Source organism: Lepus europaeus, chromosome 5 (assembly GCF_033115175.1).
Source record: "Lepus europaeus isolate LE1 chromosome 5, mLepTim1.pri, whole genome shotgun sequence".
Taxonomy (NCBI): Eukaryota; Metazoa; Chordata; class Mammalia; order Lagomorpha; family Leporidae; genus Lepus; species Lepus europaeus.
This window is the reverse complement of record NC_084831.1, coordinates 102039757-102053575: the sequence shown is the minus strand read 5'-3', so window position 1 is coordinate 102053575 and position 13819 is coordinate 102039757.

Sequence of the window (13819 nt, the reverse complement as noted above, 5' to 3'; positions counted from 1 at the left end):
TCATGATGCTGCTGGCTCTTCTCTTTCTTTTTCTCTCTTTGTCTCCTTGCATAGTCTTTCTTTTCAGCTCCCTACACAAAATATCAGTGTAACAGATAAGAGCACAGTTTTTGAATGGATATGAATCTGGATGGAAATGGTGATTTTGCTAGCTTGAGTGCTATGATCCTGGGCAAATTATTTAATTTTTCTCATCTTAAATTTCTTTTTCTAGAAAATACTTAACAACAGCAATGTTGTGTAGACCAGGGAGAGAACTGCAAAGGAAATGGAAAACCTAGTTGCTAAAGGAGTTTTCATTAGAAAAATAGCTATCATGCCTGGTATTACAAGTGGAAATGGATTTAATACAAGAGACTGGATACGTACAAAACATCAGCAAGCCTAGAAGAGCATCATTCACTCATCAAAACACTCTTTCCCGAGCTAGGCAGACACAATACCAAGGTACTTTCAGAATTTCCTGGGAAATGGCATACAAAGATGATGGGTCAAAAAGGTTTGAAATTGGCATGAGCCAATGAGAGCCCTTTAAAATTTTTTTTGGGGGAAAAATCATATTATGAAACGATTATAGATTTCAAATTTTTGCACTAAAATAAACACATACATAATATATTATTGTTTTCATTTGGTTTGATAGGCCAACAAGCAGAGAAAGAGAGGAAGATTTTTCCATACACTGGTTCACTCCTCAAATGCCCACAACAGCAGGGGCTGCACTAGACCAAAACAAGGATGCCAGAACTTCATCTGAGTCTCCCATGTGGGTGGCATGGATCCAGGTACATGTACCATCACCTGCTGTCTCCCAGGTGAGCATTAGCAGGAAGATGGGATTGGCTACAGAAGTGGGACTCAACCTAGGCACTCTGGACACTCTGATATGGGATGTGGGCATTGCACGCAGTGGTTTAATCATTGTGCCAGACATCTACCCTGCAACTTATATTTTAATACTATTTTTCCATAGAGTTTTTGAAGTAGTCTCATACTTCCCGACCTGTGTTGGACATTATTATTATTGTTGTTGCTGCTACTGTTATTGCTAATTTTTTGATTTGGTGCCCAGCATCCAAATTTACTCCTTTTCCTGCACCTAAATTTCCCAGCACCTGTGGCCATCAGGGTTCTGTTGTAGACCCACCGATAAGATGAATTTGCAGAAGACAAATAGAAATTGTTTTTTCTCCTCCAACAGTAGCTGGCACATGTAAGCACTACCTTCAAGCCATTGATATGATTGATGCAACAGCTTTTGCAATTTCTTTAAATTTCCTAACTTTCTGAAAGAAAGCTGTAAATCTGAGAGCAGTTCTATGGATTTTCCAACTGATTTGTGAATAAACTTCCCATATGAATGCCTTCCAGTTTAAAATATCAGAAGCAGTATCCCTTTTCCCTAGCAGACAGCTACGGAAAGCTTTCTGGCAATAACTTTTCTTGTCCTTTGCCTCCTTTTTATGATCAAAGTTGGGATTCTTGGAACTTTATCCTAACTCTTTCCAACTTGCACTCTAAGCAAACGCATTCAGTCCTAAGTCTTTATTTCCAGTGGTCCAATAATTCCTCAAACCATAACTCAATCCCAGACTCCTCTGAGATACAAATTCATGTGTTCAGCTGTACTCAACATGTCCACCTGACTGTGTCACAGGCTCTTCAAACTCAGCTTGTTTGAAAGTGAGCTCATGATCTTCCTCTCTTCCTTCACCACTAATTTCTTTCTGCTCTAGGATCTCTTTCCAAGAAAACGAACTCCCTTCTCCCTGTGGCTTAAGCTAGAATCATTTCTGGCTTGAACCCTTTCCCTTATCTCCCCCCGCCCACACACACATACATAGTCAGTAACCAGTTCTTATTGATTCCACCTGCCCTTATGTCGAACTTCACTTCCTCCTTCAGTCCTCACTGCCACCACTCGCTGCTGATCCCCCCAAGCTCGTAGGTGATGGAGCTTTCTTACTGGTCTCCTTACTTCTGTGTTCACCTACTTCAGTTCTTTCTCTGCTTCAGGACCAGAGCCACCCTTTGACAATGCAAATAGGATCAATTTTATTACTTTGATGGCTTCACATTGTTTTGTGGGCAGTTGGACATCCCTACCCTGTCCTAGGTGGCTGCTGTCTCCTCTGTACCTGCCCCTTCTCCCACTAGTCTCACCCTTACTCTCTATGTGGTTTTCATGCTTTCTCTGCCTCGAGTCTCCTTTCCTGTTCTCCCTTCACCAAATTCCTCATCATCCTTTGGTCTCACTTCAAGACCTCTTTCTCAACTTATTGAGCTAGAATAGAGCCCTCGCTATTCACTAGAAGAGTAACACAGTTGGATCACTCCCCTTAGCATGCATCATGAGAGTAATAACATGTTAGAAGTCTTTTTTTTTTTCCAGTTAGAATGTAAAGTGCATGAGAACAGGACATTTTTCATTCTTGTTCACTATTGTAACCTTACTTACTGGCACAAAGAAGGTAATATGTATTTATTCAATGGATTAATAGTCAATAATAATTATTCAGTCTCCCTCCTGTCCTGATTTCTTCTTCTCATTGCTGTTGCCCTTCCTCTCTCCTCCTTTCCTTTCCAAGGCTGGTGCCACTCAGCTGCCACTCTTGCTGTGGTTTTCATCTCCATTGTCTGGCTCGCTCTCTCTCTCTCTCTCTCTCTCCCTCTCTCTCCCGTCTCCTATCCTTGACAACCAGTGTTTACTCTGGCAGTCTAAGACCATGTGTTAACTCTAGTACTAGCAGTCTTCCTGTGGTTCTCCTCCCTTTGGATTTCCCTAAATGGGAGACTGTTCATTAACCTCTCAGGATGCCCCCCGACGCCCCCACTGGAGTTGGAAGGAATGGATTTCCAGAAGGACACAAGAAAGGACTCGAACTATCAAACAACCTCTGACCCTTGTTGTCCTGCCTTCATCTTGAAGTAGCCACCTCAATCCCAGGAACCAGTCCATTTGACAGCAGGGGACATAGGCAGAAATATGACTTGATATGTTGTATGTGGTCTCATTTCCAAAATTACATAAAACAACATTTTAAGCTTAATGAGGTCAGAAGAAATATTGGGACCCTTCAAAACAGAGAAGGAAGTACTCTACCAAGCCATCTGAGAGCTAAGTAAGCAGTGAAATCTAAGCTCCAAGAAAAGCTGTGTAAGTAAGAATTCTCACTATATGAGAAAGGAGCCAGCAAAACTCTTCATCAGGAAAACTTTAAGAAGCATCACCTTGAACTTTGACTTTCTCACTATATGCTGTATTCATTGCATACTGAGTGTTCTATTCAATACATTAGTTGAATTCAATTCAACTTCACAAATATCTTCTAGCATCTTCCTTAAGTCAGGCACTGTGCTAGCTCCTAAGAATTCCAAGACAAACAATACATCACATCTGTCCTTGCAAATACAATCTGAAGTATTTAAAAGTCTAGTATCCCATGATTTTGTCTTGTTTTACAGTCAATTTGTGAATATCATTGTGGGTTTGATCCAAAACTAAGTAGAACTGAATTTAACATGATCTGAGTTAGAAAGTCCCCTTTTACACCTCTCATTAATTCCAAATTTCTCCACACTAGAGCAGAGTAATCTTATTAGAACTTTTTATTCATAATAATTGTACATGTTTATGGGCTGCAGTGCAATATTTCAATGCCTACATACACTGTTGTGCTGATCAAATCAGGATAATCAGTGTTTCCCCTTCTCTGAAATTACTAATCTTTTGAAGATGTCAGTGAGATCGTATTGTGACTTTGCATTTGATGGCTCCCATTGCTTTGATTCTAGGACACTTTTGTTTGTCAATGGAAGGAAGTCACTTTGGATGAAGTTATCACTTGTCTTCTTGGAGGAGACAAACTGTCCAAAAGGGGAGAACTTTCTGCAACTAAGGAATTAAGAGAGGTCTGGCCTCAGAAAGGGGAGGTGGGTGCACCAAAGAGCTACCTTCTTAGTTTCCCAGATGCTTACTTTGAGTTTTTTCTTCTTGTGAGCTTCTGGTTTTAGGCCTGAATTTCCCTCTTCTCATGGCCACCAACAGGGTTCTTGTCTTCACTGTCTCCCAACTCAGGGCTTTCAACCCAGTTCTTATTCAGAAATCCAGGACCTCAGACCCTAGTGAATTTTTTATTGGCAAGCCATAAAATGGCATTAACCTTTTCAACCACAGGCAGGTAAGCTATAGGCCCATGAGTTTATTTTTTACACTCCTCCTCTGGGAAGCCAATGATTGTGAATCTGGGGACAGGATCCCAAACAAGAGAAGCAGCTCTCCTCTGGGGTCCTGAAAGCCTGGCTGTTCTGAAAACCCTCATCTCCAGCCGCTCAGCCACTGTGTGCTCCATTTGTGACTTCTCAGTTACCCTTCTACAACCATGTGCAGGAGGACATCAAAATGGGGCTCTTCAGCCTGAGTTCACACTGGGGATCCAAGACAGTGTAGCTATAGCTATTCCACTTATCAGAATAAAGAACTAGACTACCCAAGCAAGACATGCAAACGAGGATTAAACACCAGGTGGGCAACAGGAGGGAGAATTTTGAAGAGCACTGTTAATATGATGTGGGTCTTGACCTCCTCCATGGAGGAAGGATGGGAGTTACTCCCTTCTCATTTAAGCCTGGTGGGAAGAGCTTCAAGCAGCTCCCACAGAGAGCATGACTGAGGTCCCTTGGAGCTCTTGGGGGGCACCGAGGCTGCTGGCAACCTGTGCCTGAAGTGGTTAAAGTGCAAGGCAGCAGGACTTCAGCAGGAAAAGGGTGTGGAGTAAAACCAGGTACTTAGAAAGGACTTAGCGGCAACAGCTTTAAAAACAGCTTTCTCTAAAGGGACTGGGAATGAGAAATCCCAGGAAATACAAGGAGGATGAGGGGATGTTTCTGAAGAAACCACTCATATGCCCCAGGAAGAGGCAACTTGAAGCTCTGTCAGTACCATTCAGCTTTAGAAATCCACCAGATGTTTGCGCATCAAAGGAAACCAATGCCGGTTCACCAGTGCCAGTCAAATAAGGCCTAGTTTGTCTCTCTGTTCCTTGCCTCTACCCTGGCCATCACTCCAACCCTGCAGAAGCAGAAGTGTCCTTAATTGCCCCTGTAAGTTCTGCTTAGTCTACACTTGCTCAGACAGCCTAGGACCTGGAATGAACTGACTGCTGGCTGCCTCGTGGATCGCTTTTCCTATCACCACGTCATGCTACGGCAACACTGGCAGTCTTCCTCTTCCTCAGCATCCAAACTCATGTCAGCCTCAGATCTTTCCATTTGCCTTCCCTCTGCCTGGAAGGCTGAATGAACTTCAGCATTCAGATCGCAGCTCAGGTATCACCGTCTCAGACCTCCCCCTGACCACCTGTGTAAAGGAACATCCCCATTCATTTTCTGTTCTTTGAAAGAATAGGGAAAGTTCCTCACTTAAAACATTATCTGTGATAATTGAATGGTGCCTGAGTTCTTGTGGTCTTACCTGGATGAACCAGCAAGGTCTATTATCTTAGCTTTATTTAGTTTCTCATGCTGACATTATAATTTACCTATATGTAGTATATCATGCTATCATTATAGCATATATATTGACATATTAATAAATAGTAATCAACACAATTCAATATAACTTTCATTAGAGAAGGCAAATGAAAGTAAAGATGGCACTTTCAATATAAATATACATTTTTGGGGGAAAAAATTGAAGATATAGGCTTCATTCTCAGATTGAATAATACCTTATAATTAATATATAATATTTTCTAGGTAAACTAATGTACTGAGTATTTTACATGCTATTCTAATATATATCTAAGTTGCTTTATTTATTTAAAAAAACTTTAACTGACACATAAAAATTGTACATATTTATGGAGTGCCATATGATCTTTCAAAACATGTATATAGTGTTTAAGGTCCAATCAGGATAAAAATATCTATTTCTTTAAGCATTTATTATTTCTTGATGAAGAAAATATTCAAAATCCTTTCATCCAGTTTTCTTTTACTTTTTAAGAAAAATATACAGTATATTATCATTGTTTATAGTTACCCTGCTGTGCAACAGAACACCAGAAGTTCTCATGCCTTTTTAACTATATAACTTACTATCTATTACTCAATATTTACCACCCCTCCTGCCCCCTACACTCCCACATGACCCTGTCAACTTAAATGAGTCAACTTACGTAGACTCCATATATGAGTGCAATCATGTGGCTCTTATCTTCCTGTACTTGTCTCATTTCATTTGACATAATATCTTTTAGTTCTACCCACATTGTTAAAATGACAAGATTTAATTTTTTTATGTAACTGAATAGTAACCCATTTTACATATATACATTTTCTTTACCCATTCACCAGCTGATGAACTCTTGGGGTGCTTCCATTTCTTGGTTATTGTGAATAGTGCTGTAATAAACATGGGAGGGCGATGTCTCTTTGACAGACAGATTTCATTTCCCTTGGATATATACCCAGAAGTGGAATTGCAGGATCATATGTTAGTTCTATTTTTAGTGTTTTGAGGACCCTCCATACTGTTTTCAGTAAAGGCTGTATAATTTACATTCCTACTAACAGTGTGCAAGAGTTCTTTTTTCTCCACATCATATTTGGCACTTATTGTTTATTTTTTTGATAAAAGATAATCTAACTCAAGGGAGATGATATCTCACCATGGTTTTGATTTGCATTTCCCTGATGATTAGTGACATTGAGCATTTTTTCACATACCTGTTGGCCAACTGTGTGTCTTCCCTTGAGAAATGTCTGTTTATATCTATGCCCTTTTAAAAATTGGATTATTTGTTTTGTTTGTTTTCTTACTGAGATGCTTGAATTCCTTATATATTCTGATTGGTAACTCCTTCTCAGATGTATAGCTTACAAATATGTTCCCTTACTTTGCAGATTGTCTCTTTACTTGTTGATTTTTTTTTTTTGCTGTACAATTCTTTAGTTTAATGAAAACTCATTTGTCTACTTTCGCCTTTGTTTCTGCAAATATTTTCTCCCATTCTGTTGAGTGCCTCTTCACTTCACTGAGTGTTTATTTTGCAGTGCAGAATCTTCTCAACTTGATATAATCCCATTTGTTAATTTTGGCTTTGATTGATTGTGCTTCTGGTGTCTTTTCCAAGAATGCTTTGCCTATGCCAACATCTTGTAGGGTTTCCCCAATGTCCTCTAGTAATTTGATGGTATCAGATGGTAGATTTAGGTCCTTGATCTATTTTGAGTGGATTTTTGTGTAAGGTGTAAGATAGGGGTCTTGTTTCATACTTCTGTATGTTGAGATCCAATTTTTTCCAACACCATTTGTTGAAGAGACTGTGTTTTCTCCAAGGATTGATTTTAGCTCCTTTGTCAATGATCAGTTGGTTGTAGATGTGCGAATTGATTTCTGGAGTTTCTATTCTGCACATTGGCCTATATGCCTATTTTTTTTTTTTTTTTGCCAGTAGCAGGCTGTTTTTATTATAACTGCTCTGTAATATGTCTTGAAATCAGATATTGTGATGCCTCAGGCTTTGTTTTTGTTGTATAAGATTGCTTTAGCTATTCGGGGTTTCTTGTGATTCTGTATGCATTTTAGCATCTTTTTTCCTAGATCTGAAAGGAGTGTCATTGGTATTTTCATTGGGATCTCATTGAATCTGTAAATTGCTTTTGATATTATGGACATTTTGATGATATTAATTTCTCCAATCTACAAACATGGAAGATTTTTTTCATTTCTTGTGGCTTCTTCTATTTCTTTCTTTAATGCTTTGCAATTTACATTGTAGAGATCATTGACTTCCTTTGCTAAATTTATTCCAAGGTACTTAATTGTTTTTGTAGTTATTGTGAATGGGATTGATCTTAGAAGTTCTTTCTCAGCCATGACTTTATCTATTTATATAAAGGGTATTGATTTTTTGTGTTAATTTTCTATCTTGCTACTTTACTGAACTCTTGTTTATGAGTTCCAATAATCTCTTAGTGCAGTCTTTTGGTTCCCATATATAAAATCATGTCATCTGCAAATAGGGATAGTTTGACTTCCTTCTGGAAAGGATTTCTTTAACTATGCTGAATAAAATTAGTGTAAATGAACATCCTTTTTTTTTTTTTTCTAGATCTTAAAGAAAAAAACTGCATGTTTTCCCCATTCAGTATAATGTTAGCCGTTGGCTTGTTATATCTGGCCTTTATTATGTTAAAGCAAATTCCTTCTATACCTTATTTGCTCTGAGTTTTTATTTTTGAAGAGATGTTGTATTTTCTTCAATATCTTTTTCACCTGTTCCAGTGATGATACGATTCTTGTCCTTTATTCTTTCATATAGCATATCATTTTTGCTGATTTGCATATGCATTCCTGAAGTGAATTCCACTTGGTCATGGTGAATAAACTTTTTTTTATACAATTTATTTATTTATTTAAAAGAGTTACATGGTGCTGGTTCACTCACCAATTGGCTACGCTGATCCGAAGCCAGGAGCTTCTTCTGGGTCTCCCACGCAGGTGCAGGGGCCCAAAGACTTGAGCCATCTTCTGCTTTCCCAGGCCAGAACAGAGAGCTGGATTGGAAGTGGAGCAGCTGGGTCTCGAACTAGCGCCCATATGGGATGCCGGTGCTTCAGGCCAGGGTGTTAACCTGCTGTTCCACAGCGCAGGCCCTGTGAACAAACTTTTAATATGCTGATGGATTCAGTTTGCTAATCTTTTGAGAATTTTTCACCTATGTTAGTCAAGGATATTGGCCTTGACTTTTTTTGTGTCCTTGTCTGGTTTTAATATTAGGGTAATGCTGGCCTCATAGAAAGAGTAGGAAGAATTTCCTTCTCTTTTTTTGGGGGGAGGGGGGAGGTTGCTTTAAGAAGAATTGATATTAATTCTTCCTCAAAAGTTTGGCAGAGTTCAACAGTGAAGCCATCTGGTCCTGGGATGTCCTTTGATTGCAGACTTCACTGATTCAATCGTGTTACTTGTTAGTGGTCTGCTTAGGTATTCTATTTCATGATTCAATCTTGGTAATGTGTATTGTCCTGAAATTTGTCCATGTATTCTAGGTTATCAAATTTGCCGGTATATAATTGTTCCTAATACTGTCTAATAATCTTTTGTTTTTCTGTGGTGTCATTTGCAATCTCTCCCTTTTTATCTCTGGTTTTATTTCAGGCTTCTGTCCTTTTTTTCCAATTTAGCTAATGGTTTGTCAATTTTGTTTATCTTTTCAAAGACCCAGCTCTTTGTTTCACTCAATTTTTGTCTCTATTTCATTTATTTCTGCTCTGATTTGGGGTTTGACTTGTTCCTATTTTTCTAGCCTTTTGAGGTGCAGCAATAAATTTTATTTGAGATATTACTGCTTTTTTTAAAAGGATCTCTTTATTTATTTGAAAGGCAGAGTGGCGCGTGTGTACACACACACACACACACAGAGACCTGCATCAGCCAGCACTTGGCCAGGCTGGAGCCAGGAACCAAGAACTCTATCTAGGTCTCCAATGTGGGAGACCAGATGCTTGGGCCATCATCTGCTGCTTTCCCAGGTGCGTTAGCAAAAACTGAATCAGAACCAGTGTAGTGGGACTTGAATAAGCACTCTGAGATACTGCCTCCATAAGTGGTGGCTTATCACGTTGTGTCACAATGCTAGTCCATTACTGCTTTTCTTAATGTAGGCATTGACTGCTATAAACCTTCTTGTTAGTACCATTTTAGATGTGTTCCATAATTTTTGGTATTCTATTACTTCGCCATTTACATTCATTTCAAGAAATCTTAAATTTTTCTTCTTAATTTCTTTAAAAAAAAAAACATTTCATTTAGTTGAAAGACAGAGTTACAGAGAGAGGTAGAGACATAGAGAGAAGTCTTCCATACACTGGTTCATTCCCCAAATGGCTGCAATAGCCAGAGCTGAGCTGATGTGAAGCCAGGGGCCAGGAGTTTCTTCTAGATCGCCCAAGTGGGTGTAGGGGCCGAGGGGCTTGGGCCATCTTCTACTACTTTCCCAGGCACATTAGCAGGGAGCTGGATTGGAAATGGAGCAGGCGAGACTCGAACCAGCGCCCATATGGGATGCCGGCACCACAGGCTGGGGCTTTAACCCACTGTGCCACAGCACAGACCCCTTAATCTCTTTCTTGATGCATTGTTAGTTCAAGAGCAAGTTGTTTAATTTCCATATATTTACCTTTCCATATATAGTTTCCTTTGTTACCGATTTCTAGTTTTGTTGCCTGTGGTCACAAAAGGTACTTGATAGGATTTATATGTTTTAGAACTTGTTAAGAGTTGTTTTGTAACCTACCATATGGTCTATCCTGGAGAATGTTCCATGTTCTATGGAGAAGTCTTGTTCATTAACTATTGAGTGGTATGTTCTGTAGATGTCTATTAGGTTCAATTGATCTAGGGTACAGTTTAACTCTGTTGTTTCTTTGCTGATTTTCTGTCTGGATGATTTGTCCATTTCTGAAAAGCAGAATGTTAAAGTCCCCTATTGTAATTGTATTGAAGTGTATCGCTCCCTTTGGATCTGTTAATATTTACATCATATATTTGAGTGCTCTAACACTGGGTACATAAATATTTGTCTTTGATTTTACCAATTGTTTCTTCTGTTTGATCTAGCTTATTATTGCTGCCTCCTATTACTATTCCATTCTATTTTTAATTTTTCTTAGTGTACTTTTCAGTTCAAGGATTTCTGTGTCATTTTAAAAGATGTTTCATCTCTCTGTTAAGTCTTCTTTTTTTTTTTTTTTTTTTTGACTGGTAGAGTGGATAGTGAGAGAGAGACACAGAGAGAAAGGTCTTCCTTTGCTGTTGGTTCACCCTCCAATGGCCACTGCGGCCAGCGCGCTGCAGCCGGCGCATCACACTGATCCGAAGGCAGGAGCCAGGTGCTTCTCCTGGTCTCCCATGCGGGTGCAGGGCCCAAGCACTTGGGCCATTCTCCACTGCACGCCCGGGCCACAGCAGGGAGCTGGCCTGGAAGAGGGGCAACCAGGATAGAATCCGGCTCCCTGACAGGGACTAGAACCCCGTGTGCCAGCGCTGCAGGCGGAGGATTAGCCTATTGAGCCTTGGTGCCGGCCTGTTAAGTCTTTATATTAGAGTGTTAATTCTCATGTTCTCTTGAAATTTGAGTTTCCTTAAACCAGCTATTTTGAATTTATCATCTGAGTATTTTCAAATATCATTTGCTATGTACTTGATTTCTGATACTTTATTTTATTTGTTAGATGAGGTCATGGATCCTCAAAAGTTCTTGACATTTGATAGTATACAATGTCATCTAAACATTGAAGGATTAAATTTTTTTTCCAGTCTTCATAACCTGGCTTTGTTTGTAGCTGTCATTCTAGAAGTTCTAAGCAGTCTATTTTCTCTAAGCTTTTGTACACTTCTTCTATTTTAGCACTAGATGGTGCCCTTAGTTGAGGTTTGCCATTAGTCTGCTGTTGGTGTGTTGTCATTGTTTTAGTTCTAAGGAATGCCCCAAATCAGATTTATACCAAATTCAGTTCATGTATTATTCAGAATCAGCTGAGGACATGTCTAAAAAGGGTACTGTGTCTCTCACCTGGCTTCCTTAGTTCTTGTGAAGATGATTTGGTATGAGAATAGCTGTTCAAATTGATGTCTCCGTAGGGAAAGCAGCCACCAGAACATCTTGCTCATCAGATATCTTGCTTGGCCTTCCTATGTTTGCTTTATTTCATTTAATCTTTCTAACAAGGTGATGATTATTTTAGAGATTAGAAAACTGGTTCCCTTGCTGTGGCCAATTTTAAGCCTAGGATAACTGAGAAGACACCTTGACTTTCCTGTCTCATATTTCCTTGATTGATTTACCCAGTTCAAAAGCCCTTCTTCCCATTTGCAAGGAGGCTTACATTGACCTGGTGATTGACCATCACTGAATCAGCACTCTTGTGCTGAGCTCATTCACTGAATTCTTCTATCCGTATTGATCACCATATGATTCCCATATTGCTCAACTCCATATTACATGGAGCGACAACTGTGAGTAACCAAATCTTGATGCATACCTCCCCAGAGCATGCTCAGGTCCAAGGACCTTGTATGGAAATCTCCCACCACCTCCTCAGAATGCAGAGAATTGCAGGATTGTGATTTTTTTGATAGTTAGTGATAGAGTGAATAAATGAGTGTGTTGGGCTGAAAGGGGCAGTTTGTGTTGTGGGATGCTCAAGGACAATGGGCAGGTCAAGAGATCTTTACTAGCTCTGAAGATAGACAAACTAAGAGGTAATTAATTTGACTTTTGTCATCAGTTGGCTTTTGGATATGTAAATTAATTGTATGAAAACAACTGAAATTAGAAAATATTTATTTATTTATTTTGACAGGTAGAGTTATAGACAGTGAGAGAGAGACAGAGAGAAAGGTCTTCCTTCCATTGGTTCACTCCCCTAATGGCCGCTATGGCCAGCACTGCGCCGATCTAAGCCAGGAGCCAGGTGCTTCCTCCTGGTCTCCCATGCGGGTGCAGGGACCCAAGTACTTGGGCCATCCTCTGCTGCCCTCCTGGGCCACAGCAGAGAGCTGGACTGGAAGAGGAGCAACCAGGACTAGTACCCGGCACCCCAACTGGAACTAGAACCTGGGGTGCCGGCACTGCTGGAGGAGGATTAGCCAAGTGAGCCACGGCTCTGGCCTAAAATATTTCTTTTTTAAAAACCCTAAACCTCAGACTCTTTTTAGATAGCTTTGTTGATGAATAATTAATATGCCATACAATTCACCTACCCAAAATGTACAATAATATTTTTGGAATACTCACAAATTTTGCAATCATCACTAGAGTTAAACTTTTTTAACATTTCCATCTCTCCTAAAGGAAACACAAACTCATTAGCAATTATGCCACCCATCCCATTTCCAGCCCCTGGAAACTATTCATTATCTTTCTGGCCCTGTGAATTTTCTTGGACAATTCATAGAGGAATCATACCAAATGTGGCTATTTGTGATCGGTGTTCTTTCACTCAGCATAATGTTTTCATGTATTCTCCACAGAGCACATTCTGAAGTCTGTCATGTCCTTCCTTTTCGCTTACTCTCTTGCTTTCCCGTAATAGTCTCATCCATGAGTGGGTATCTGTTGTTTAAGCTTCTCCTAAATTTTTAAATCTGTTGCTTTGAGAGGCAGAGACAGAGAGCTCTCATCCACTGGTTCTACAGCAGTTGCCTTGGGGACTGAGCAGCTGAGAACTCAAGCCAAAGCTCCTAAGTGGAAGAGCCATCACCACTACCTTTCAGAGTAGGCGTTAGCAAGAACCTGGAGCCAGGTCTGGAGCCAGGGATTGAACACAGGTACTTAGGTGCAGGTCATGGGAATCCTAACCAGTGTCATAACTACTAGGTCAAATGCCTGCCCTTGTTCAAGCTCTTACAATGTATAGCGAGTTTCTTGTTCCTTTACCATACTATGTCATTGACTTTCTAAATCTCTCCCCACTACCTCATAATGCTGGATACTGAATAGATTGAATCCCTACCGCCACACACACAGGGTCATTTTATGGCAAGCCCATTGGCAGTGTGCACTGACAACTGGTCTTCGTGGTGATTTCCCTACATTGCTGTACAATTCAGAAGGTGCCAAAGAGAGTCAAAGCTTTGAGAAGCTGGGGCTGGATTTCCCTCCACCACTGAAATTCTCAGGTGCTAAAATGCCAGATGGAGGAAACCAAGAGGAACATCTGTGTTGTGAGAAAGCAATACGCATTCCCAGGATGACACTTGGGTTTTTCTCTTTAGGGTGCTTATCTGTCTATAGTGGTGACTCACTGGCCA